Source organism: Panthera leo, chromosome C2, assembly GCF_018350215.1.
Source record: "Panthera leo isolate Ple1 chromosome C2, P.leo_Ple1_pat1.1, whole genome shotgun sequence".
Lineage (NCBI taxonomy): Eukaryota > Metazoa > Chordata > Mammalia > Carnivora > Felidae > Panthera > Panthera leo.
The window spans coordinates 24,381,928-24,407,531 of record NC_056687.1 but is presented as its reverse complement, the minus strand read 5'-3'; the positions used below and the strand labels follow the sequence as shown (position 1 = coordinate 24,407,531).

The window sequence follows — 25,604 nt, the reverse complement described above, 5'->3', positions numbered from 1 at the left end:
TTTAATCTGGTTGTTTATTTACTTATTGCTGTATTTTAAGAGTTTTATTTGTTCTTTTGGAAAGGAATTCTTTACCAGGTAGTTTTTGCAAATATTTTCTATTCTGTGACTTGTTTTCTCATCTTGACATTGTACTTGCAGACAAAAGTTTTTAATATATTTTAAAGTTTTGTTTTTATTTTGAGAGAGGAGACAGAGAGAGCATGCATGAGCAGGTAAAGGACAGAGAGAGAGAGAGAGAGAGAGAGAGAGAGAGACAATCCCAAGCAGATTCTGTGCTGTCAGCAGGGACCCTGACATGGAGCTCAAACGCAAGAACCATGAGATCATCACCTGAGCCAAAATCGAGATTCAAGGGCTTAACTGATTGAGCCATCCAGGCACCCCAAAAGTTTTTAATTTTAATAAACTTTACCTTACCAAGTATATGTTTCATGGATCATGTCTTTGGTGTTGCATCTAAAATGTCATCACCATACCTAAGATCATCTAAGTTTTCTCCTATGTTATCATCTAAAAGTTTATCTAAAAGATAAAAGTATGTTATCTTCTAAAATTAAAAAAAAATTTATACTTATGTCTTTGATTCATTTTGAGTTAATTTTTGTGGTGACCGTAAGATCTGTGTCTAGATGTATTTTCTTGCATGCTCAATTGTTCCAGCACTGTTTGTTGAAGAAACTGTACTTTCTCCATTGTATAGCCTTTATTCCTTTGGCAGAGATTAGTTGACTATACTCACATAGATCTATTTGTGGGCTCTCTGTTCTGTTCCACTGATCTATTCTTTCACCATACCACATAGCCTTAATTAATGTATCTGTATACAAAATCTTGAAGTTAACAGTCCTCCAACTTTCTTCTCCTTCAGTATATGTTGGCTATTCTGGGTCTTTTGCTTCTTCTACATAAACTTTAGAATAAATTCTTAATATCTACAAAACAACTTGCTGGCATTTTGATTGGGACTGCATTAAATCTATAGATCAGTTTAGGAAGAAATGAAATCTTGAAAATATTGAGTCTTCCTATCCATGAACATGGACTGTCTCTTCGTTTATTTAATTCTTTCATTTCATTTACTGAAGTTTTATAGTTTTCTTCATAGAGATCTTGTATATATTTTTGTTATTAGGTTTATACCTAAGTGTTTCCATTTTAAGGGATGCCAATGTTTATGACACTGTGTTTTAATTTCAAATGCCACTTGTTCATTCCTGATATATAGGAAAGTGATTGGCTTTTGTGCATTAACCATGTGTCTTGCAGTTTTGCTGTAATCCCTTACTAGTTCCAGGATAATTTGTGTGATTACTTCAGATGTTGTACATATATGATTATGTGATTTGTGCACAAGGAGGTTTATTTTGTCTTTCTTAACCTGTATATTTTTAAAGGTTCTTTTCTTGTCTTATTGTATTAGAACTTCTAGTACATAGTTAAAAAGCAGTTGTGAGAGGGGACATCTGTTCCTGGTCTTAATGGGAAAGCTTCAGTTTTCTCACTATTAAGTGTGATGTCAGCTACAGGTTTTATACAGGTATACAAATTTATACAGATATACAAATTGATTAAATCTATTCCTAGTTTAGAGAGAGTTTTTATCATGAATGAGTGTTAGAAAGAATCATAATCTTTTGGCAGGGGACATTGTCACAATAAACTTAAAGTTCTGTTATAGTGAAAAAGTAGAAAATGAATGTTGGAATATCAGCAGACTGCAGTATCTATCACAGAACTCAAAATTGGTCATCATTTCTGTTCTATTTGACATTTTGTAAGTGCTTTCATCTATAGTATCTTTTTTGAATACCAAATACATTTGAGCAATTATTTCTATAAAGACTAATTTACTAAACCTCACAGAAGACAATGTCCTGCACAAGGTACACATACATGCTTTAGTCATTTGATCCTTAGGGTGGCTCAGTCAGATAAGTGTTGACTTCGACTCAGGTCATGATCTCATGGTTCAGGATTTCAAGTCTCACATTGAAATTTCTGCTGTCACCGCTGAGCCCACTTCGGATCTGCTGTCTCCCTCTCTTTGCCTCTCCCCTCCCCCACCTTTCTCTCTCTCAAAAATAAAATAAACATTTTTTTAAAAAACGTATAAAATGTGTTACTCCCCTCTTAAAGTACATATTAAGAAATTCCATAAATGCTATATGAGGTTTGAAAGCAAATAATTAATATGGAGAATATAAAAGTTCATTATTTGTTGTTAATTTAGCACAATGACATTTATTTAGCAAGCACTAATTAAATATTCAGCAAACAACTAAATTACCACTATTATATGAATGAATATAAGAATCAGAATGATTCTAGAGAATACTCATAACTTCTTTGATCTGGTTATTTTTCAGTTAGGTGTATTAGAAAATTCAGGGCACCTGTAGGATTTTTAAGAGTAAATATGGGTAGTAACAACAAAGATATATACTGAATGGTATGTCTTCTTTGTTATTCTGTTACATTTGATTTATTTTATGAGTCAGCTACTGATCATTCTGTAATAAAGATAAAAAAATATTGTTCTCTTTCCAAAGATTTTATATAAAAATATATAAATATACCTGAGGTATATGAAACTTAATCGACTTTTTAAAGATTAGACAGAAAGTGAGATTTAGACCTCTAATTAGAATCTTTAAGGTGCAATGGCCCATTTGTACTATGGCCCAAAAGTATTTTTGAACTGTAGAGACTGAGATAGCTCAGTGTGAATGCAAGAAAGTTAAGTCATTATTGATTGATTGGCTGGAGAATAGGACTGTCCAGGTGATCATGAATTGTTTAAAAACAGAACACATTCCAAGTAGCATGCATATAATAGCCAGTCTTAAAGAATTAGAGTCATATATGTACATACCAAAGCAAAGAAAATTTTATCTTTTATGAACAAAAAGCACTAGTGTCTATCAAGAGCTGTTCAAAAAACCTCATGAAAATTCATAATCACATTTTATTTTTCAGACTTTATGGTGTGGGAGCCAAAAGAGAGTGAATTTAATATATATGGCAAAGTTGTTAAATGTGTCTCCATTTACTCTAATGTTTGAAAACATTCACCATCGCCCTAATAACTATAATTGATGCTTGCTTTTTCACCCTTCTTTTTTCCCCTCAAGAATACATCTTTGGAAGAAAACCCAGCAATAGTACAAACACTTGACTTGAATGCTTTTCTCCTTACATTTAGAGATTCCCTACTGGGATAGCAGATTAGAAATGAGATCATACATAATACATAGATCCTAGAGCATAATTCTGATAATACTGAAGAAATCACAAAACCAAAAACATATCCACTTAATTTTTGTTTAGCCATCCATAAGATCAGAAAATTCTGTCTTATGTTGACCTTAAAGTTTATTTCCATAATTTATTTTAATTTTTCTATCAAAAAATTTCATTTATAAATTATTTTTATGAATTATTTTTATAATTTTTATAATTCATAAAATTTTTTAAATGTTTATTTACTTTTGAAGGAGAGAGAGAGAGACAGAGTGCGAGTGGGGGAGGGGAAGAGAGAGAAGGAAACAATTTGAAGCAGACTCCAGACTCTGAGCTGTCAGCACAGAGCCTGACGCTGGGCTCTAATCCCTGAACTATGAGATCATGACCTGAGCCAAAGTCAGATGCTTAATGGACTGAGCCCTTATCTCATAATTAATAAATGGAAAACATGTTACTCTTTAGAGGAAGAATGTGTATTCTGTGCTTGTGTTTTGCTTTTGTTTGACCTCCTGTGTTGAAACTTTTCAGTATTAAATTTAAAAATACCTTCCTCTATTAGTTTAGGATACTATATGCTCACAGCACTCAATTTGTAGATTTAACACTACCTACTTGATTTGTAGAAGGCACTTTTAACATCACAAATATGATCCATAAAATAAATATGCTAGAATATATGTTTCTTTTTATTACAATAAAATTAAATTTTAAACAATAAAATATAGTTCATTAACAATAATCCTTCATTTTTTTCAATCATTTTACTTTTTGGTAAGAAATTGTTAATTCTTTCCCTTTTGCTTCTGGCAGTGAAAAGATGTGCTTTGTTCATTCATGCTCTGCAATTTCCAGATAGATATTTTTTAGGAGGTGGAGATTTCTGCTATTGCTGATAACCAGGCACTAACCACTGCGAGGAATAGAGCCCATGAGTGGAAAACAGTGAAAGCCTTAGATAGTTTCACAGAAAATATTGTTATCAAATGAAGAAAGCTATCCACATGTGATCAGCTGCCTAGGAACTTATTAGGGGGCAGAAAAGGAACAATTAAGGAAGGGGGCAGTCATGTCAATAAAAATGCCCTATAGTCATAAGACCTAAGGACAGAGGAGAGTGTATATAAAGTATAATTTTCAAAAATTCTCACATAAACATGGAAACACACACACACACACACACACACACACACACACACACACACATTACTTAAAATAACTTAATTACTGCCTTTGAGTCTGGACTCTGGCCCATACGTGTCTTTGAGTCTGGACTCTGGCCCATACGTGTCTCTGATATTTCAACTGTATATGCTTTGGTAATCTAGAAACTTGATAAAATAACATTGTTCCTTCTGTATAGACTAAAAATCTAGTAAAGTTTCAAATTAAATCTAGATGTAAGGGGATTATAAATCATATCCATGGTCTCACAGATTTGTATGAATTTAGAAATTGTGAATATTTGTTTTTAAAGTGTTGTAAGGCTTATCAAAACTGAAGATTAGGTTTGATTGCATTTTAAATTAAATTGAGTAATTGTTTTAGATTTGCAATTTTAAATTGAAATACTTGACAGCTTGTAAAATTACTATATTATCATGTTTAAGAGAATTGAATATACATTTACAAAATGAAGTTTGGTTGATTACATTGAAATTAGTTGTTTAAATGCTTGAGAAGGATGCATTTGTCAGTTCCTGGCAGTGACAGCTTCAAGATGATTAAATTCATTACATTTAAAATATAATTTAAAATACTTACAGAAACATATTAATTATGCTCTTTTATAATTTAGGGTGTTTTTCTTGAGTTGATCCTTGAAACTGTTAAAACCAAAGATGATTAGTTTTGGTTTGTTTTAATATGTTTATTGAATAAACTAATATTAATGTAAACATCCAAACAAAGGCATGAGGTTTTTTATGAGAAGATAAAATGTTCTACACTTTACTTTGGTGATGGTTGCACATATCTGCAAATGTTCCTTAAAACATTAATTGTAAATTTTAAGTGTGTGAAATGTATGGTATATGAATTTTTGGCTCAATAAGACTGCTAAAAAATAAGTTGACATAGTTTTCTTTGCTCAAGATTCATCCCTGTCACTAAAAGTCCATCTCATTATGTGATTAGCCATGAATTTTTCTTTTGAGAAATCATCAGTGATAGAAATGTAGGCTGTTCTCACTTCCCCATTTAAAAATTTAATTTATTTTCAAAAAGATTTAAATGCCATCTTGCTCATAAATTATTGCACGTCTCATCATCCCTTAGAATAAATTATAATAATTATTAAAGTGCTTGAAAATTAAGAATTTGATTAAAAACTTTGATTGCTTTCTTAAATTCCTATAGCAACTTATACTTTTTACCTTTAGTGTATTATAGTCCACATCTTACCATATCCAGCTATACAAAGTATTTCATTTTTTTTAAAACTATACTAATTCTATTCAAGGCATGATATCTCATTATCACTAATGTTTTAATATAGATTTACTGAGAACCAGTGGCGATAACATGTTTTTCTTTATATATGTCTGTATCAATCTAGGTCCAAGTGGGAAAGAGAAACCATGCAGTAATATGATCAGGAAAAATTTAATAAAGAGTTACTAACTATAACAAGGGATTAGAATAATGATTTAACTTGCACAAAGTAAAAATTCTAAATATGGGCATAGCAGATATAAGAAAAACCATTACCCCTTGGGCAGAGATAGAACAACTAAGGAAGACTCTTCCCCCACCTCATTTCGCTCCCAACACAGGGCTGAAATCCTGAATTTCTTAGAGAGGGGCTGATCAGGGCCAAAAAAAAAAAAAAATCACTATGGTGCATTAAAATGGAACTTGCTGACATTCTATCCTTAGGGTGCCACCGGGAGGTGTTTTGTGGCAGATGTAGGGCTACAAAGCTGCCCTAAAGAATTCTGAAAAGGGCTGTTGGCTGACGAGTGTTCCTGGTCACTGTGGACTGGACGAATTAGGTACTAGAAATCTTGCAAGTGCTGGGGGCCCGAGTGCTGGGGATTCCTTGTGCCCTAGTGGAGCCTGAGAAGCAATCATACCAGAACCAGGAAGCAAATGTTTGTTCCTGTAATGTCACTCCAGCACTCACTACTGGCAAAGCTTTCTTTCATGGAGGAGGGAGAAAGAAAAATATTTAAAATGGCCCATATTCACAGAGCAGGCACAGAAGATGAATTTGGAGTTGGTAAGAAATAGATTCATAAACAGTACAATGTCTTTAATGTTTTTATATTTAGAATTGTACATTCATTTACATTAAAATGTTTCAATCAGAAGGTGACTTTTGGTACTTATTTTAAGATACTTTGTCACAGTTTTAGAAAATGATTAGAATTTGTAACTTATGTTTCTGTTTGGGTTGCATTTTGATTTACCATAGATTTTAATGTTTATGCAAGAAACTTATTCATGTTTTTCTCTGATTATACTATTGAAAATAAATGTTTTTAATGTTTATTCATTTCTGAGAGAGAGAGATACAGAGAGACAGAGCGTGAGTGGGGGAGGGGGAGAGAGAGAGGGAGACACAGAATCTGAAGCAGGCTCCAGGCTTTGACCTGTCAGCACAGAATCCAATGTGGGGCTTGAACTCACCAATCGTAAGATCATGACCTGGGCTGAAGTCAGACACTTAATCGACTGAGCCACGCAGGTGCCCTTTCTCTGATTTTACTATTAAAACACATTTCACCAGATTGCATAGTTTATATATTTATCTCTATTTTTATAACTGTGTTATTTTTATAGTTAAGAAAATAGAGATAAATATTTTCCAAAGGGATTACAAATATTAAGTATAATTTGGAAATTATTTTATTATATCACATTGGGACATTTTATTGTTGGCATCTGTTGAGGACCTAAGACCAGCTGCATCGATGTGGGTTGTACTTTGTCCCATAAATCTTCCTGTTTTATATTTCCCTCAGGAAGAGAGATCCATCCAGTAGAATCTATAAAGAGCAATTCCAAGAATCACCTGAAGAAATGGATCTGAGGAGAAAAACTGTTGTGTAGTGTGAGTCTCCTTGCAAAAACAAAGCATTTTCTTCTTCATTTTTGAGCAGCTAAATTACTGCCTTAGACAGTCCTCAGCTGTCAGGCTTCTTCAGAAATTGCCTCAGCTTGACACAGCCATCTCACCCAGTGTCATGCTTCCTTTCCAGAAAGGACCAGGTGCAATAATTACAATGAGTTGGTGATAATTAGGGGTGAGATGTGGTCTAATGTTAGATCCCTTGCTGACCTGATACACTACTGAAGGGCAATTCCAGCCTCCTAATTCTCCAAAGGGACAATTGAGCCCATTTCTAAGACTGCATCACAGTTCAACGACTGTCTTTGCCCAATCTTGTTTATCTTCTCTTCCAAAATGTTGGTTCTCAAATACTTCCAAAGCACTTACTACACTTGTGAGCACTGACTACCTTCTTTCTTTCTTTTGAAAACACACTTTACTCTTAATTAATTAATTAATTTGAGCAAAAGAGAGAGGGTGCATGTGTGAGTGAGTCAGGGGCAGAGAGAGAGGAGGACAGAAAATCCCAAACAGGCTCCCTGTGCAGCACAAGATGGACCCCGGGGGCTAACTCCCATGACCGTGAGATCATGGCCTGAGCTGAAATCAAGAGTTGGAGGCTTAACCGACTGAGCCATCCAGGCACCACTGCATGCTAATTTCAATCTCAGGGTTTGCTATGTAGACAATCTGTGTCTTTTTTTTTAACATTTAATCTGTGTATTTTTTTTAACATTTTAATAGTTCATCATATTCTGGACTCTGAACCCATTTTTACAAATTGTACTTTAAAAATAACCATTTGATGAAGTCAACAGTTGTTTGTTAACACTGTAGTAGTCATTGAGCATTAACTGTAATAGCACATTAGTACCTTATGCTCTTTTCCACCCATTAGTTTGAACCGGTTATATGATTATTCAAGGATTCATAATTGCAGTCATGTTTTGTAACATGCCTGCATTTTTAAAAAGATGATTACATTTATGTCATTGTAATTCCATTTTAGATACTATCTTATAATTTGAGAATCTCTGCCTACATTTCCATGCATTTACTTTTCATTCTCATTTGCCAGGATCTGACATGTGTATCTCATTTTACTCTGAGTTCCATCCCTTTCCCTACAATTTTAAGAAGTGTTTATCTCTGTGAAATTGTGTTTTTTTCTTTATTCAAGTAAAATATGTTTACAGACATATAAAGCTAATAAATATAGAGAACAAGAATCACATTTGCTGGTTGTCCAATGTTGATTTAAAAAATAAGCTAAAAATTTTCTAAATCCCCAAAGTGATGAATGTTAGGTAACATTTAATCAGGGTGTGGGGAGAACAGATAATCTTACAAAATGTTAGAGAGCTACAAATCAACTGCTTGTGTAGACACTGCCATTGCAGAAATCATTATATGCCATTAGAGGGCAACTTGACAGATACAGTTTCTTTGCTATTTTAAAGATAAAATTGAAAGCAGTTTGACAATAGCATTTGCAGCAAAGACATTTCAACAACCACATTTAGGACATGTACAGAGCAGAGATGTCATTATGCCACTGGAAAGTACCTTGATGTGGGCATTTTCTGGCTGTCAAGATCAGATGGGCTATTTTAGGACTATCTGCATTTCTATTCACTGAAGATATACTCTGTGACTCTATTATGCAACAGGAATTGACATCTGTCAGATATCTGATCAGAACTCCTTTGGCCAGACTATATCAAATACAAATTGGCCAAGGCAATTGACAGTACTATCTTTTCTAAACACTTGTTACTTTTTCCCCTTCTTAATAATATAACCAACATAAATGAGTAAAAAAAGAATTTTAACTTTATGTTTGTTTTAACCATAACTGCTAACACACTTACAAAGGCATTGGTAAATTTAACCAATATTTCTTAAATGTAAGTCCCTTTCATTAAAATGTCTATCAGAGATTGAGAGTAAGAAATCTCAGGATCTATACATAACATACTCCACCAATAAAGAACAGGTTTTGGGGCACCTGGGTGGCTCAGTTGGTTGGGCATCCAACTTCGGCTCAGGTCATGGTCTCCTGGTTTGTGAGTTCGAGCCCCACGTCAGCCTCTGTGCTGACAGCTCAGAGCCTGGAGCCTGCTTCAGATTCTGTGTCTCCACCTCTCTCTGCCCCTCCCATACTCATTCTCTGTCTCTCAATAATGAATAAACATTAAAAAAATAAAAAAAGAACAGGTTTTGTTCATGAAGCCTTATGATTTTTTTGTTTATTTGTTTGTTTCCTGGCAATTGGTTCTTTGAAACGTGGAATAGTCTACCACAAAATTTCTGCTACAGCAAAATCATGAATGTTAGTTATTTGAGAAAATATAACCAGAGGGAAAATTTTTTGGCTAAACATTTCATAGGTCAAAGACTGTGTGATTAGCCAAAGATAAAGCTTATGTTCCACTCATGCTTTTCCTTGAACTTGTCAGGTTCAAGGAACCTGAGCAACAGGTTTTCTTCTTGAGCTCTTTTTGCACTTTGAAAATGAGTTAAAATCAATGGACTGTAAGTTCTCTTTACACTAATCTTACTAATCTTAACTATATCTAAAAACATCCTTGACACCTTTTAAATCGGTGTCCAAGACTATGACTACAAAGAAAGGATATTGGTATTTTGCTTTTATGTATGTTAGTCAAGCCAAACAGAAAAAGCAGTGAACCATCACAATCGATATTTTTTAACATGTTTTTGTTTGTTTGTTTTTTTTGTAACATATTGATTTAGAATTCAATATAAAACCAATCCATTTATCAAAATTGAACTCCCATTTTTAGCTTGCAAAAACATTAAGAAATCAGAACCCCAGACTGTCCCAAATGAACAAGTTTTACTCAACAAAGGAAACTATCAACAAAATGAAATGGCAGCCTACAGAACTGGAGAAAGTATTTTCAAACCATATATATGATAAGGGGTTAATATGAAAATATACAAGAAACTCATACAACTCAAGAGAAAAAAAGAAATAATTAAAAAATTATGTGAAGATTTCAATAGACATTTTTCCAAAGACATACTGGAACCTGCTTCAGATTCTGTGCCTCCTTCTCTCTCTTCTCCCCCACTCAGGCTGTCTCACTCTGTGCCTCAAAAATAAATAAATGTAAAAAAAAAAAAAGAACTATGAAATGACCAACAATTCTACTTATGGGTATGTATCTGAAAGAAATGAAATCACTATCTAAAAGAGGTACCTGTACTATCTTGTTCATTGCAGCATTATTCACAATAGCCAAGGTATGGAAACAACCTAAGTCTCAATCAATGGATGAATACATAAAGAAAATGTGGTATACATATGTATATGTATTTATATATATATATATATATATTTTTTTTTTTTCATATATGTATGTATGTATATATGTATGTATACACACAAACTGGAATATTATTTCAGACAAAAAAAAAAAAAAAGAAATTTTGTCATTTGTGACAACATGGAAATGCTTGAAAGGCATTCTGCTAAGCCAGGCAGAGGAAGACAAATACGATATGATCTCACTTATATGTGAAATCTCAACAAACCAAACTCATAGAAACAAAGTAGAATGTTGGTTGCCACGGGCTGGGGAGTGGGAAAAACAAAGAAAAGTTTGTAAAAGGCTACAGACATTCAGTTATAAAAGAAAATAAGGTCTGAGGAACTAATGTATAACATGGTTACTACAGATGATAACGCTGAATTGTACAACTGGAATTTGCTAAGAGAGTAGAAATTAAATGTTCTCACAAAGAAAAAGTAAATCTATGAAGTGATGGATGCTTTAGCTCGATGGAGAATCAATCCTTCCACAATATGTACGTACATCATCTTATCACATTGTACACTCTAAACATATTATAATTTTGTGAACTACACCTCAACAAAGCTGAAAAAAAAAAGGAAATCAGAGCCTCAGAAATATAGAATTTGGAAGGCTCTCTTCTCACAAAGACTTCTGGGAACAGTTGTAGTTTGTGTTTAAATGTTTAAATATCAAACTGATATCTTTGTACGTTCACAGCCCCAAAGGGATAGGGCTTGGCACATGGGAAAAGCAATGTTGTAACATGAAATTTCACAATAAAAATTTTACATCGCTGTGCTAGAAAATAATGTTTTGACTTAGTAATACTTTGTGTCAGCAATGAGCATCAGAATCTCCTGGATAATTATTTCAAAATAAATATACCTGTGACCTTCTTTCCAAAGATTCTAATTTAGTTTTTCTGTTTCTGTAGCAAATTATGAGCTACTCCACGAATCTTGGACTAGCTCTTCCAATACAAAGATGCTAGGCTATAAATGGATAATCTTTCCCTTAATGTAAATTATCTGATTATTACCTACACTGAACATTTTTCTATGAGCTAATCATTTGAAGTTATTAGGACATTTCTGCCTTTGCCTATTTCTCTCTCCTCCTTCTCCTTAAACATGTATCCCAGTTATTGTTTTTTTTTTTCTTTTTCTGAAGCTTTCCTATAGTCTTTGAAAGGTAGCCTTCTTCCTCATTGTGTTCCAAAACAAAATACATCACTAACACTTCTATTACAGCACTTAACACATTATGTGGCAATGATTTGTTTATAGTATGTCTCACCCACTAGATTATCAGTCTCCAGGGCAATAATCAAGTTTGTAAGCATATTACTAAGCAGTAGCAACAGAGATTGCTTTATAAAATTGGTTAAAATAAACATTGGCGATGACATCCCAGCTGCAATAAGATCACAGCAATTCAATGTCATGGCACTGTGATTTTTAGATAATACTGGTTTCACTTCCTTGTGTTGGTTTTTGGCAGCAATAGCACTTGAAGGGCAATTTTGGGAAAACTCAGCTAATATTCTTGGCAGATATTTAACCTTATGAAAAGAAATCACTTACCCAGGACTTCAGTATTTTCATTTCAGTGACATTTAAAATGGTAATGACTCCATTTTCTTTTCAGATTTTTAAAATATGTTTTGGTTCAAAATTCAACCCATTCAGTGAATTAATCAACGAGCACAAAATCAGAATATAAAGGAATTGAAAAAGCAGACTTTTTTTCAACGAGGCCCTTGTATCTGATACATTCTATATTCTATATTGACTGTAACAACATGTAAAACATACTAATTGATATTCAATAAACTAATCACTTCTAGGACACTGTGAATATTTAGCTTTATTTCTCTATGCATATAAGATAATTTAGATAATTTCAGGATATATTTGTACCTTTACTCATCCCAGAAAAATTATTTAAAAATATATTTTCTTTATAGATTTTGGTATCGATTAATAATAGCTTTTAAATCTTATCTCATTTTTGTATGATTATGATACTAAAAAAAATTATAGGAAGGCAGTGAAAACAAAATGTAAACAGAATTAATCTCTAAGGTATCTGCAGTCACTTTTTGTTTGTTTGAAGTTAATAGGATTCACTGCCCTAAAAACACTGTACCTACAGACTTTGACAACATAACTTAAAATGAAAATCTCCCTTGTCTTCCTTAAGGTTGCATGTTGAAAGAATAAACAGTCCCCTGCAATAGCCAACATTGGTACCCGGTCTAAGTTTAAAGTCAAATAGCTAAACAGGACCAAAACAGGGCCAAGTGCATTGTAACTTAATAGTCAGCAAGTACAAACATCATTGAACAAAGAAAGTTGCAGGCACCAAATAAAACAAAGGCCCTCATCAGCATAAAAAGATTTACATTTGGTTGAAGGTGAGGTCAACACCCTGCCTGTGAATATGTATGCCAATCCTAGAAGCTAATGTGGAACCACAGAAACAAAAATTAAAAACCTTAAGTCTAACAACTACATGGAATGTAAAATTCAAAGCTTGAACTCACCCAGGAAATTCTCCAAAATCTAGAGCTAAAACTGCTTTTTGATGCACCAGGAAGATCTGTTGTAATGACTTGGTCACTTAGATTTGTGTTAACATACATAAAATTTAAAGTATACTTTTCTCCACTGCTCCTACTATGTCTGAATGTGCTATGCTTAACTACTCAGCTCATGCACTAATCCATTAAAAATGATGAAATCTACTACCGTGACTTTTTCTGAGAACTCACACCATGTTAACAGTTAACACTTAATATAGCTTCCTAAGAATGCCCCAAGAGAAAACACTTTGTTCAGGTTGGTGTTTGCTGTGACATAATACTAACAGAATATAATTTTCTCAGCCACTACTTCAAATATCTGAGTCTAACTTTTGTTCAATTTTGTTTTTTACATAGAATGTTTTTAGTTACAAGATTTTAGACTTTTTAAAAATTTATTTACTTAAATTCCAGTTAGTTAACATACAGTGTTGTCTTGGCCTCAGGAGTAGAAACCCGAAGAATCTCTTACATATGACACCTAGTGTTCATCCTGAAAATTGCTCTCCTTAATACCCATCACCCACTTAACCCAGGCCCCCACCCACCTCCCTTCCAGCAACCCTCAGTTTGTTTTCTGTATTTAAGAGTCTTTTATTTTTTTTTTTTAAATTTTTTCAACGTTTTTTATTTATTTTTGGGACAGAGAGAGACAGAGCATGAACGGGGGAGGGGCAGTGAGAGAGGGAGACACAGAATCGGAAACAGGCTCCAGGCTCCGAGCCATCAGCCCAGAGCCCGACGCGGGGCTCGAACTCACGGACCGCGAGATCGTGACCTGGCTGAAGTCGGACGCTCAACCGACTGCGCCACCCAGGCGCCCCTTAAGAGTCTTTTATGGTTTGCCTCCCTCTCTGTTTTTATCTTATTTTTTCTTCCTCTTCCCTTCCCCTATGTTCATCTGTTAAGTTTCTCAAATTCCACATATGAGTGAAATTATATGATATCTGTCTTACCCTGACTTATAACTTTTGCTCAAATTTTAACAGTCTCATATCTGTATGCCAAAATCCTTGTTAAAATGTAGCTCCAATACACAGTTTAACAGTGCTTTTAAAACCATGGGTATATCTGGACATTTTTATCAACAGAATAATTAAAGTCATGGTATTATGATTAGCCAAAGGTCTTTCTAGCAGAGCACTGATGAAGTCTGATTTAGCATATCATAACAAATGGCTTTCCAGAGACAGGAATAAAACACAATGATTTTTGTTCATAAAAGAGCTAACACCATATGCTTAAATGTCAAAACATAATCCAGAAAATTCAGGGTCTGTTAGAAGGCTTCCACTAATGACAACACTATGACAGGGTCTCCAGATAGATATACAGAGAAGGAACATTCAAGATGTGGTGGAAACCTCAGTTAACAGGGAAACAAAGCCTTGGAGCATAGAATACATCTAACAAAAATGGGGAACAGGGTGACATTGGCTATTCCTAAAGGACCACGGTTTCTCTGTATGGACCCAAACTCCCTACAAAATAAAATGTGCCTTAATTATTGCTTATTTAAAATTATACTTTTACAGAGCTGTTTAGTACCTGACACAGAGAAACAATCACATAGGGAAGCATTTGTTGGAGGTTTAACATGAAATCACACAAATAAAATTTGTATAAACAGAAATCCACATCGAGTCATGACACACAAAAGACAAAGTAAATACATAGAAAACTAATTGGCGGCTATCAGCAGTTGGGCACAGTTGTGTCAGTTGTGTCTTGTACACGAGAAAGTCTTTTACAAAATAATCATTTTAGATCAACAGAAGGCCAGTCTTCACTGTCATCCTGCAAGATGGGTTACTTGAGCAAGCTCCTCTTGTTTTCTCCAACATCCTCCTTTAGTACGGCTGGTAATTGTTTTGGTGATCGCCACCCTCTCCAGACGCCTTGCCCTAAGCGTCTGTTGGCCACTGTAGTCTGCATATCCCTGTCCATATCCATAGTTCCCATAGTTATACCCAATATAATCCTAGTGGCCCTAGCCACAATAGTTTTGATTACCACCATAGGCACTACTGTAATTTCCATGTCTTTGATCATAATAGTTATTAAATCCTTGGTTCCAGTGTTGGTGCTGACTTCATCCATGAGAAGGCTTCTAGCACCACCTTGACCACTAGCTGCAGCCCCTCTTCCTCCTTCTTCTTGTTGCTGTTGCTGCTATATACCTCTTTGGGTTGTGCAATTGATTTCACACTTCCCAGAACCAAATCGATGATATCTGCTTTCTAACAGTTTCTTCACTGGCTCTTTGTCAGTACATGTGATAAAACAAAATCCTCTTCTTTCATTTGTTTTCATAGCTGTGGGAACATCAATATTTTCAATCTCTCTAAAGTCTCTGAAACATTTTTAAATTTGTTCTTCAGAAGTATCTGAACTCAATCCACCCACAGAAACCTTTTTAGGGGGGGTTCTTTTTCTTTTAAATCTTTAGCCTTGGGGCACCTAGGTGATTCAGTCGATGAAACGACTGACCCTTGATTTCAGCTCAGGTCATGACCTCATGGTTCATGGGATCTGGCCCCACGTTGGGCTCTGTGCTTATAGTGCGGAGCCTGCTTGGGATTCTCTCTCTCCCTCTCTTTCTGTTCTCCCCTACTCTTGTGTACATACTCTCTTTCTCTTTCTCAAAATAAATAAATAAACATTTTCCAAAAGGTTTTAGACCTTTTGGGATCTATCAATTTCCCATCCAGTTTGTTTCTTTCAGTGCCAAAACTTTATCAACACTCGTAGCTTCTTTGAAAAGCACAAATCCAAATCCTCTTGATCTTCCAGTCACTGGGTCTGTTTTAACTGTGCAGCCTACAACTTCTCCAAATTGAGACAAATATTCAGTCAGGTCTTTCTTGCTTGTGTCACAATAAACATTTTACTGTCATTCTGCTGGCGTTGATCTTGTATCCCTCTGCAAATTCCTCTATACTGATGTATTCATTCATGTTCTCCGTGGTGGCTGAGTTGTCCACTGCGGGTGCCGGCCACGCGGTCCAGGTCAGGCTGCAACAGCAGGTGTGGAGCCTTGTATGGAGCTAGGTTTAAAATGGCGGTGAAACTACGGACATACCACCCTGAACGCGCCCGAACTCATCTAAAATGGTGGTGAAAGAGTTGTAGCTACTTTTATGAAAGATTATTTTCATTGTTTTATAAAAAAGAAACAGGTTGAGTAATGAATACATTAAGATAACTTTTGACAATCTAATAGATTGAAAGTGGTGACTGGATTTAAGGGGACTGTATGTAGTATTTTGGTTGGGCTTATTTTCCCATCTTAGGATGACTCCCAAACTTCAATATTATGTCCAAATCCAAAAGCCTCCTGGATAACGTACATCTTAATGAGGGAGGAGAACATTGACTTACACCCTACCTAGCACATTTGTCTTCTAAAAATAAAATATTTTAAACATTTTTATCTTTCTTCCTGACCCCTCCTTCTGTATCTCCTGCCACATCTTTTCATTGGCTACTCATCAATCATCTCTGGAGTTTTTAATTAACCTGGTTCAAGTAACTGTCCCACACTTCCCATAATACTGCACTGAGCACTCCGCAAACTACAAGTATCAACACTTTCAAGCAGAAGAAATGAAGCAAAACAGGTCATTTTCCCCAACTAATGTTTTTCTTCTAGCATGTTCTTTGGGATTTTTAGTTCATCTATCTCTAGAGAACTGCAGTGTAATGCCCTAAAATATATAATTCATACTTCTAGAGACTAACATACAGTAGATTGATAAATGTGTAACAATAAGCTCGGTAAACAACAACAAGAAAAAACCCTGATTGTAACATTTGCCCATTTCTATGGTCTGATTATGCATCCCTGCTATGACGACTTTTGAACTACCAATGTGATATTATGATGTTATTGAATGTAAAGTTAGAAGAAATGTGTTGTAGTACACTATTATGTATTTCCCCCGTATAGATTAAATAGACAAAATAACCTCAAGACCATACATGACAGTAAAATATAGTAAAATAATTAGGATGCAGTTTTCAGCCTTTATTACCTTTTAAAAATAATTCTAGTAAGTTTATATAGCTTAACTTTCAAGGACAGCTGTATTTAATAACCAACTTGTAAAAACAGCTTTCATTATCCAGCACATGCTGGATCTAGCATACCACTGGTAGTAGATGTTTTTCATACCTTTTGCTTGTTTTCATTAAGTATCTGAAATGAACAGGTTATCACTTGGTTTTAGTGATTGAGCATTTTGAACAAAATGAAAATTGATTTAAACATTTACTACCTTCCTTTAAATTGACAAAAGAAAAAGCAGTGTCTAGAAAGAAAAAAAAAAGCTGTGCCTAACAGACCTAGAAAATTTCTTGGCCCTTCCTCTATAGTGTCTATTTCATTTATGTTATTTTCATGTAAATATATTCATGAATTCCTTTTTAAAAATGTGAAACTGTATGAAATGAAAAGATAATGAAAGCAAGGGATTGCACTGTTAATTTATCTAGTAATTTCAGCTTGGATTAAACTTTTCTTGACAGTTGCCTCTCACCTGTTTTATTTGTGGAAATGAAGAGGACAAAAGTCAGGTGCCTTTCTTGGAGATGTGTACACATTGCTGAGTTCAATACAAAAGACACAGTGATAAAAGTGCTCGAAGTTTTAAAACCTTGAAGTGGAATGATATTTCTTGATTCATTTAAGATTACATTCTAAGATTCATTGTACAATTCACTCTAAGATTACACTATAGACAGGCTGCTGCTTTTTTGGGAAATTTGCTATGAGCCATTATATTCCACTATGGCTCATTCTCTTGGCCCTCTCTGGATAGATTAGCAATGGACACCTTTCCAAGTTGGCTCATTGTCGTATGTTTCCCTGAATTTGCAACTGGGACCAATTAGCCAGTTCACAAGGCTGGAATTATAACACATGACCTCAATATCAATACAGATAGACAGATTTGTCATGGGGTCTAGAGAAGCAAAGGCATTTCTAGAAGGGGAAATAAATAGATAAATAGGGAAACAGGGAGAAAAGAGAAAGGCTAAGAGCTTTACAATGCTTGATTTCAGTTTCTTCCTAAATTTCCATGCATTTCTGCTTTGGGCTTCTGTGAGGCATATTTAAGTTAGTTCTGTTATATATTTGAAAAGCACTGAATAACATATAAGGTTTAAGAGTATCTGTATTTCTGGCTCTGTTCATGTCAAAATGAACTACAGTGTCATTGATCTCTGCAAAAATGCACCGGTATGCATTTCATCCTGGTTCACCAATCCAGGTACAAGAATTTTAAAGCAAGGAAAGAAACACAATACACTTTTAAATACATAGATTAGATGTGTTCTGGAAAGCAGTAAGAAAGTAACAAGGGAGTACCCTGTGTGTACCCCAGAAATAACGAATTCCCTGATCTCAGGATTACTCTTTGTGTTTTCCAGGCAGTATTTAGCCAGTGAGTCAGTTAATTAACATTTATCAATTATGAGCTGACAGGTAATACAGAGGGGTCAGAATACAGAACATCATGTCTTCCCTGTACACAATCGGTTAAGTCTTGGGAAACAGTTACAAACACATGGACAAAGAGTTTGTAATAATAATAAACATAGCTCTTGACTCTTATTCTCTGTGGGTCATGCTATTCTTTTTCATCTTCAAATCCATTATTCTTCTCTATTTAAGGTATCTGTGCATTAAGACTAATATCCTTGAGGAGATAAAAGCCAAATGCAAAAGCAGATTTGATCACAAGTTACGCAGATGGTGGTGATTTGATTAGGAATTTGAGCACTGGGCTGTCATCTGCAATCTCTGTAGGACTTGACTTTTTCCCTCTCCTGTTGTGTTGTTGGACCACTTGTGGTGAATGATAGTTCAAAAAAATACAGTTTGGTCAATACTGTAGTGATATACAACTCCCGATTTTTAAAATTCAATTTTCTTGAAATCTGCAAGATTTCATTTTTCTTGTCTTCTCAACAAAATTATCAGTCACTTTTTCTTTCTAGCTTCCATCACAGTATAATTCTTATATATAATAATTTACAATTATCTAACATGCTGCCATCTGCCATTGTGGAAGAAAACTCTTTAATGCTTATCTGCTGAGAGTTATGAAATTATACTGATGATAATGTCTACATCAATCCATTATCTGTAGGTATTCTCTATAAGTGAGAAAGTGAAAATAAATTAACAGGAACAAAATGGTATATTGCACCTTTCAGACATGAGATTTCCATAAAGAAATGGGTTAAAGTCATAAGAACTTAGTAAGTGAAAAGGCAATATAGAACATTATTATTTTCATACAATTACTTACTGAATCCTTAACCTGACTTAAAAAAAATTATATTAGCATATATTTGAGAAAACATACTTGTAATTGATTCTATAATCTAGAAAATAATTTGCAGATACTATAATTATGGAACTGATAAATTATAGCAAAAATTTTAAAAATTTATAATGGGTAAATATATGATAATGTTCAATTTTCTTATATATCCACAGCTTAATTATTATACTCTATATTTTAATAACTTAAAAATAAGGATTTCACTGTTAAAATTTGCAAACTGGCTCTTGCCTTCAATCTAAGATCATGACCTTAACTATACTTTTAGAATATATTCTTGGTCATATGCCTATCTGTGTTTCAAGGTGGTGTCTTCTAAAAGTAATGTGGCCTCTTAGTTTCAGGAATAGTGCTCCTTATGTTCATAAAATATCTTAGCATCCTACAAAGATGTTGCATTCATAATCACTACGGCGCACAGGAATGCTTTCTAAGCACCTTCACCATCCTTGATGTGTTATCAAACTGAACCAATGATTATTGAAAAATGATTATTTCCTTCAAGATACCACCCTATTCAATTTGATAACTTATATTCTCATTGGTTCTTAGAGAAGTTTTAGCAGCATTACCTTTATGCAAATCATTTCTCACCATTTCTAAAGGGCCAGAGCTGTCTGTGTCGCCTTTAACCATTCCAATGGGTCCTGTAACATCACTGCTAATTTTGAATGCTTTGCCTTTCTTTAGTAAGAAAGAACATCTTATGAAATGCAGAGTCCAAAAGTGGTTGTATTAGCTATGTATTGCAGCATAATAATATTGCCATAAATTTGGAAGCTTAAAATAACACCCATATATTGTCTTACTCTTTCTGCAAGTCAAGAGTCTTGTCTTTGGTTAGCTGGAAACTCTGCTTTAGGGTCTTAAACAGGCAATCAAGATGATGGTTAAGGCTGCAGTTTGCAGCCTCTTACGAGGTCTGACTGGGGAGAACCTACTTCCAAACACACATGGTTGTTGACAGATTTCACTTCTTTTCAGGCTACTGGACTGAGATCTGATTTTTCTTGCTGATTTCTGGCTACCCTCAGCTCTTTGACTTTTGATCTGAACATAGAAGCTTGCTTCTCCCAGGCCAGCAAGGAAGAGTTTTTTCCCAATATGGGTGTTGCAGTTTTATCAACATAATCATGTATATGCGGTCACATATACCCTATCAACTTTGCCATATTCTATCAGATTAAAGCTAGTCACAGGTCTGCCACTCTCAAGGGGAAGTCATAGCATAAAGATGTGAATACCAGGAGGTAAGAATCATAGAGTTTACCTTACAACCTGTGTCTCACAAAGAACCTCATTCTCAAAAAGCTAGCTGAAAATCTACTATTTGGCCATATCACCTTCTCCTCAAGTTTGTCAACCTCTTGGGTTGTTGGCTGGGTTCATTGTGAGAAGATTGCATTGCCTGAAAGTTCACACAGCTAACCTCTGGAACATCTTGTAACATGGGATAATTCCTGTGAGGATATTGTTCTACAAATGTATTTATTTTTATTCTCGTTACTTTACAGTGGACAGATATCAGAACCTATCTGTGGTGACAGAATCAAACTATATTCAACATGTCTTCCTCATCAGATATTACTTCAGTGACTTACACTTTTCAGTTAAAATGGCTTTTTTCTTCATTTGGGGAACAGATGTGAACCATCTGTTTTTAATCAAAAATCCATATTAAATTACACCTTTAATTCTAGTGATAAGTAGGGAAACATCTTAAATGCAATTTGACTTGTGTATATGATTTCTTCATTAGATTTACCTCCTTTTAAATATGTCAAAACCTCATTATCTTGAATGCTGATGATGTGATGAAGAGATTAAGATTCTGCACACTGTATAAACTATGCAGAGCTATAGGAGCAAATCTGAATTACAAAAGCATGTGTTGAGAGGATCATTAAGTAATTTGGTCCATTTAACATTATATGCCCATGTGACTATTCCATACTTTGATACTTTTATATCTTGAAGCAAGAATAGATTTAAAACAACTTTTGAAACTATTATTCGTTTATCTTACTTTTGCCTATGTATCTCCTTCAAAAGTCATGGGTAAAAAAATCAGAAATCTTTAGGTATCTAATCCACATAATCTTCAAACAAAGATTTACCTTTGTTACCTTTGTTAAAGATTACCTTTAAAAGGTAAAGGAAATGCTTTTGTATGATGTGAAGAGTTTTATATTCTCTTCTATTTTTATGGGCAAAGTCACGGCCATGGAGGGAGAGCTTACCCTAAATGATTGAAAGCTTTTCCACCAAAGAGGTAATTTACCTTCTAATATCAGACACTCTAGACTATTACAGGCTCTTATCACAAAAATGTCTTCATCATTTAGGACGTAATGGAGGGAGATTCCTCTCCCCACTCATTGGATACAATGTCAGTACAGCTCTGTACTACCACAATTCCGGAGACACAAGTGAGAGAAAAAAACAAAGAGAAAGCAGATTAATGCAGCTGTGACAATTTCCCTTTTGGCAGTTTATGGTTCCGTCTGGGGAAAACACTGTTGTCTTTTTGATGCTACCTGTATAGTCTTGCTTTGCGGACATATTCACAGTCCGTTTCACAGCCCTGACTTGGCCCCAGAAACTCATATCTTTCCAAATCAGAGGCAAAAAGTCTTAGCAAGACTTTATCCATAATAGATGCAAACTTAAATTCTACCCAAATCACGTATATTTTTCTTTTGCTTTCATTAAAAAAAATCATGTTAACAACATAGTGTATTCCAAAACATTCAAAGCACTGACTTTAGATAAAAAAGTAAGTTGAAAGAGATGATCTTTAGGACTGGAGCAGGAAATGTTGTAATAGTTTCAGATGTGTAGTTAGCTAGAACCAGCTGAATGTGTGCACGATCAGGCTTCAGGGGAAGCACCAAAAGAAAGTCTGCATGGGATGTGTGGCTCAACCAAGCAGGCAGACACTGGATTGATTTCCCTTACAGGCCAGAAAATCAGGAGAGACAACTCTGTGTAATGCCAAAGCCCAAGGAGCAGACAGGCAGAAAGACCTCACAACATTAGTTATGATGAGTGAGTGATTAAGAGTGGTGTCAGTTATGAAACTGTTGCTCGTAATGCTGCCAAATGCTGAGAAAAGTTACCAGACAATGAGCCCACAGGCATAGAGAGACATCAGACTTCCAAATGCCTCCTTACTAAATAGATAAAGGCTATTAAAACCGTGCCAAATCTGACTTGTGCTCCTATCTGGTACAGAGAGGAGGGCTGGGGACAGCTTAATGGAGAGCTGGAAAACACACAACTCACTGGAAGATAAGAAATAACAATGCACGTGGCAGGAAAAAAAAACACAGAAGATAATAGTAATAAGATAAGATAAGATGATAAGATAAAATAAAATAAATTAAATTAAATTAAAATAAAATAAAAAACAGTGTGCATGTTTATTGAGTAGAAACTACATGGCAGGGCTCCCTCTAACATTGGAGATGCATCCAAGTCCTGGCTTCTCACACTCAGGTGGAAGATCACAGACCATCAACAAAACAACTAAGTCAGTTATGCTGTGTCAGAAGAGAGTGCATTTCAGAAGAAAATTGAAGTAGACAAAGAAAATAGCCAGATGATTTGCATTTGTGGGGCTTAGGGATAGGATTGGATTTTCAACAGAGCTGTAGGCGTGGCCTCCTTGATAAGGTAACACAGAGCAAGCAAAGTGGCCAGGTTTCTGGAAATACAGTGGAACAGGCCAAGGGAGCAGCACTTGGCAAATGTCCTGAGAGCAGAACATGCCTGGGGAGGGAGCGGTGGCAAGAGAGGCTCTGCTCTGAGATCCCACCTGGTGCATGCCAGAACAGCAAGAGCCCAGTGTGGCTGGTGGAGAATGAGTGAACTGGGGAGTCACAGGGATGGGGTCAGAGATATAAGAGAAGCGAGTACAGATCATCATGGCCCTCTTAAGCCATTGTTAGAACTGAGAGTTTGTTGTCTGAGAAATGAGAAAACATCGAAGTGCTTGAGAAGAAAAGTGAAATGATATGACATATGTTTAAGTCTCACGCCAGCTGCTGTATTGGATGATTTTTTTTTTCTTTTCAGAGCCTCCTAAACTTTCTGTATTGTTCTATATTGTGTTTAATTATAATTAAAATTAAGGTTTCATTCCTTTTTTTTCCCTTAAGGCTAGTGCCAAGAACTGGAACAAAAACTTCACCATTTTTGGGGACTCCAATAGAAAGTGTGGAAATAGTAAGACATTATCATTATAAAGTAACAGCAGCACTTACAAAAAGATAGGGCTATGGTAGTGGTCAAGTAAATGTTATATAAGTTTGGAATTGTATATATATCAATGTATTTTATTATTAATATATTATACTATATAAGTTATTAATATATATTATTAATATATAGAAGTATATTTTGCTGATATGTGTGTGTGTGTGTGTGTGTGTGTGTGTGTGTGTGTGTTTGTGTATCACCCTCTGGCAGCAGTAATTATTCAAATTATAAGCAATCTTTTGCAGAGAAGATAAGGAAGGGATATGGACTCAACCTATTACCTGAAAAAGGAAAAACTGTCAGGGATGCTCATCACACTCCTCCCACAGTCTTGAAATCCACAGAACACCCCTCAAGTCACTGTTTTGCTCTTTTGTATTATTGTTGTTCTGGAAAGCATGTGGAAGTCACAGGCTGTTATCATAGTCCATTGTGCTGAGGCAAGATTCTTCTGGAACTTTTGCATTCCCACCCAAAATGCAGATTATCTGTGAGGACAAACCAGGAGTGCATGGAATTCTTGCAAATTACCTGAGTCGTCTGTCTCCAACTAAAATTATCCCTGCTTTCTTTTAATGTTTCCATCCTCACAATACTAAATCCAGCACTGCATGGCCACATGTTGGTTGAGTTATAGTTGAGTATCTTGGCAAAGCCATAATGTCTGTCCTACTTAAGTTGTCAGTGTTTTTACTGAATAGTGAGTTCATATGTGGGTCATTACATAAGTAAAAATAAATGAACTAACCAACAGGTAAGTAACAGAGGGCTATGTTTGGACCCAGGAATGACAGGATGTCATAAACTAAAGATTATACTTAATTCTCTCCTGTGTAATTGAGGTCTATTCAAGAAAAAATGTTAAAAAACATTAAAAGTTAGGAAAAACCATTTGTTTGGCCTCAGCTATTTGGTGCACTGGACATTCTTCCCCATCGTCATTAAAAGAATCTCAAAGAGCTCCCAGTCAGTATTCTCTAATTAAAAAATAAAGTGAAAATTTTAATTAGAATGAAATTCATTTTGAAAATCAAGTTTATTTTTTATTCTGTGGTTTCTTTTATTAAAATAGTCTCAGGGGTGCCTGGGTGGCTCAGTCAGATAAGTGGCTGACTCTGGATTTCTGCTCAGGTCATGATCTCATGGTTCATGGGTTCAAGCTCTGTGTTGGGCTCTGATTCTGACAGCGTGAAGCCTGCTTGGGATTCTCTCTCTCCTTCTCTCTCTCTCTCTGTCTGCCTCTCCCTCACTCAAGTATTCTCTTTCTCCTCTCTCAAAAATAAACTTAAAGAACATTTTCAAAGATGAAAGACAATCTCTGAAAAAATGAAAGCAGTCACTTTTGCCCACATTATACTCTCCCTGGACATGTAAATTTATTAAAGTCAGTCAGGAATTAGGTAGCAGTGCTTTTTAATAAATAAGAAATCCAAACCTGTCAAAGAAATTTATAAATTGTCATTAATATTAATTGAGTAAATTGACTAGCATTAATTGACTAAATTAAGTGTGAGTTTTTAAAATAATAAAGATTATACTTTTCCACTTTCATTCCAACCTTATGTGGGTATAGTCAGAGTCTAATCAATTCTCACTTGTCACCCTCAGTGAAGATTTCTGAAAAAATTGTATGTCTGTGAAAGTTCTATCTTTGGTGATTACAAATGGAAAATGAGTATCCAGTTTGTGAATTTAAGGGCACTGTCATGAGAGAGTGAAAGTAACATGCTTCAACTGGTTAGCAAGTAATTCCCTCAAGATTTTCCTCAGCCGCTGGTGTTACTAAA

General features: G+C 35.0%; 1 pseudogene; it reads right to left on the bottom strand.

Moving 5' to 3' along the window:
• Positions 1-15,054: 15,054 nt before the first annotated feature.
• LOC122229233 lies at positions 15,055-23,482 on the bottom strand (annotated as a pseudogene).
• Positions 23,483-25,604: the final 2,122 nt, after the last annotated feature.